The sequence below is a fragment of the Bison bison genome, unplaced genomic scaffold (genome assembly GCF_000754665.1).
Source record: "Bison bison bison isolate TAMUID 2011002044 unplaced genomic scaffold, Bison_UMD1.0 scf7180017864346, whole genome shotgun sequence".
Taxonomy (NCBI): domain Eukaryota; kingdom Metazoa; phylum Chordata; class Mammalia; order Artiodactyla; family Bovidae; genus Bison; species Bison bison.
Genome location: NW_011494918.1, coordinates 3,136,819 through 3,140,272, shown reverse-complemented (window position 1 = coordinate 3,140,272; position 3,454 = coordinate 3,136,819). Strand labels below are relative to the sequence as shown.

The 3,454-nt window shown below is 48.4% G+C and overlaps 1 non-coding gene across 1 annotated transcript; it reads left to right on the top strand.

Moving 5' to 3' along the window:
* Nucleotides 1-9: 9 nt before the first annotated feature.
* On the top strand, nucleotides 10-81 carry TRNAE-CUC. Its single transcript has one exon. It is a non-coding gene; the product is annotated as a tRNA-Glu (tRNA).
* Nucleotides 82-3,454: the final 3,373 nt, after the last annotated feature.

The following is a 3,454-nucleotide window of genomic DNA, read 5'->3' as shown; positions in this document are numbered from 1 at the left end:
CCCCGACGCTCCCTGGTGGTCTAATGGTTAGGATTTGGCGCTCTCACCGCCGCGGCCTGGGTTCGATTCCCGGTCAGGGAAGCCTTTCTACTTCCTCTCCGCCTGCCACCTACCGTTGTCCTCTCCCGCGACACTCCCGCGCTTTTAACCTTCTCTTGCCAAGCGCTGCGCCAGAGCACCCTGGGACCCTGCACCTCGAGGCCAAGCACGATTCAGGCCACCTCCGCCGAACCCCGGGGCAAACCTTTTGGCCACAGTGGCAACCTCGAGCCGCTTCCATCGTGAGCCGCGTGAGGCCTCCCATCCCCCGCCTCCCTCTCTCCTGAGGGGCTGTGGCTGCTGGACCTGGTGGCGGCGGTGATTCTACTGGGCTTGTGCTGGTTCTCCTGCTGTTGGTGGTGGTAGGAGGTGAGGTTGGACAGGGCGGGTGGGGGTCGCAGTGGGCGTCGGGGCGCGGGCCGGCAGCCGAAGTTGAGCCAGGAGTTCTGCCTCTGGGAGTGGGGTTATGGTGAGGGTTCAGGCTGATGTGGTGATGGTCTTGGGCAGGGCTGATGCTAAGGTGAGTGGGGAAGAGGGTTTCAGGGGAGGATTGATGTTTGATGTGGTTGTGGCGGTGCAGTTAGAAACCTATTTCTGCTGAGGGACAAAGATGAATAGAGATTACAGTGTGCCAGGAGCTTGTGGACTTCTATTGAACTCTTTTTTTTTTTTTTTTAATTTATTTATTTTTAAATTTTATTTTATTTTTAAACTACAATATTGTATTAGTTTTGCCAAATATCGAAATGAATCCGCACAGGTATACCTGTGTTCCCCATCATATTGAACTCTTAAGTTGATTGCATGGTACCCCCAATGAATTTGAAATTATTGTGCTGGATGTGGCAACTTCTGTAATCCTAGTTATGCGAATTAGTGTGATTTTCAGAGTGTGTATAGTGACTCAGACTCAGACAGTTGGATAGTTGGTGGTAGGTGACGAGATTGCTGATGCTGTTCTCAAATCTGATACAGTTTGCAAAATTCAATTTGTCATGAATGTGTCTGAATTTCCCGCCACTGTGACTACTACCTGCTTTTACTTTGGATGTCTGAACCATAGGTGCTGCCATTTTGACTCTTAAATACACTATACTCATCAATCGTGAACGTAGATATAGAAGGTATGTTTAATAAACCACAACACCAACTGCTGTGATCAATAAAATTTAAGTTAGATTATGATTTTAAAGTTCCTTAAAACCAGATAGGTGATCTACATGTCAAAGGCATAGGAAGAGAAATACGGATTGGTTTCATTCATGGGAGCATAAACACCCTGCGGGAACTATAAGATAAAAGCGCTCCTGTCACCCATACTTAATTACTCATGGCGAAATAGCAAACCAGTGCAATATAGACGAGTCTCTCAGGGTTGCAGTTCCCTAGGCCTCAAAAGTGGAGAAGGCGATGGCACCCCACTCCAGTACTCTTGCCTGGAAAATCCCATGGGCAGAGGAGCCTGGTGGGCTGCAATCCGTGGGGTTGCGAAGAGTCAGACACGACTGAGTGACTTCACTTTCACTTTTCACTTTCATGCACTGGAGAAGGAAATGGCAACCCACTCCAGTGTTCTTGCCTGGAGAATCCCAGGGACAGGGGAGCCTGGTGGGCTGCCGTCTATGGGGTCGCACAGAGTTAGACACGACTGAAGTGACTTAGCAGCAGGCCTCAAAACAGAAATTTCCAAGCAATGTTCCACTATATTCAAAGCCAATGCAATAAAGGAAAACACCCTTGTCAGGGCTCAAAGGCCATGGATGTCTTAACCACCCAATCCTAGTACTGATACACATAGACATACTTAAAAACAACAAATATGTTTCCACCAACAAAAGATCAGACAAGCTGTAGCCCCCAAATTCCACTTCCAGTGCCAGATGGAGACTTCCAGATTGGCCTGGCTCCTGAAAGAGAATGAATCTAGAGTGTCTCATAATCAGTCCTGAATGGTTCAGTCCCTGAAAGGGAAGTGAGCCCAGATGGTGCAGGTAGAATTTTCCCATCCTGCACAAGCCAGAGTGGCTCTTCCCAATTCAATCAACACACACAAAAACACCAACAACTAATACGGTATGGTCACAGAGACAGAAAATCAGAAGAGGTATAGTCCAAAATTTTACTCCCAGTGCCAGATGGAGGTGTCCAAACAGATTGGCCCAGCTCTTGAAAGAAAGATCCAGAGTGGCTTGCAATGAGCCTGCTCTTGGGTGGCCTCAGCCTTCAATGTCTTGGAGCAAGGCTTGGGCTCCCAGCCAGAGACTGAGCTGAGTCATAGCAGTGAAAGCACCAGATCCTAGCCACTAGATCAGTGGTCAGTGACAAGGGCCCTGGCCCTTTGGCTTTGCAGAAAAGAATATGCCTCCTGCCTTAAGCCCAGATTGGCTCACAGTGAGCCCAAAGTGGCTCAGTCCTTGCAAGGCAATGAGCCTGGATAGAATAGAGAGAAAATTTCAGCCTGCACAAACTGGAGCAAATCACCCCCAAGTGATGCAGAATATGGATTGTAGCTCAGGACATTTCTTGGTTCCAAAAAGCCTCATGCTGTGGTGGCTGGGGCCTGTCAGGAAGAGTCCCTTTATCTTCCCCAGAGTAAAATGAGCTCCTGCAGCAGCTGCTGCTGCTAAGTCACTTCAGTTGTGTCCCACTCTGTGCGACCCCATAGACGGCAGCCCACCAGGCTCTGCCGTCCCTGGGATTCTCCAGGTAAGAACACTGGAGTGGGTTGCCATTTCCTTCTCCAATGCATGAAAGTGAAAAGTGAAAGTGAAGTTGCTCAGTCGTGTCTGACTCCTAGCTACCCCATGGACTGCAGCCCACCAGGCTCCTCTATCCATGGTATTTGCCAGGCAAGAGTACTGGAGTGGGTTGCCAAGAGGCTGCTCCTGGCTGGAGTCAGTCTGCCATGGACACAGACTCCTGACTGGGTCACCAAACTCAACTTTGTGTGCCTAACAGTAAGGCCAAACAAACGAAAACATCAGAGTTTGGAGCAGAGAAAATTTTATTGCAGGGCCAAGCAAGGAGATTGAGTGGCTTGTGCTCATAAAAAGAGGAACTCTCATTTAGTTTTGGGGGAGAATTTTTATGGGCAAAATTTAGAGTGAGGGCTGAAGGGTGTATGACTTCTAATTGGGTGATGGTGAGGAAACCAGGTGGTATTCCAGTAATCAAGGGCTCAATCTGAAGTTACCATCCTTTACCTGAGTGAGGACCTTAGTTTCTGCAGAACTGAAAGGTATTGTTATGTATAATCCTTCAGGAGGAACCAGGACCTTGCCCAGTAGATGCCTTGACTTGACTGCTTGACTGTTTCTCCTTTGTTTCTGCATTCCCTCACTTCCCTGATTAGGAAGTGTTTCAATTTGCTCTTTGGAATCAGTGTAGAAGGCTGAAGCCTTTTTTTTCTGAAAAC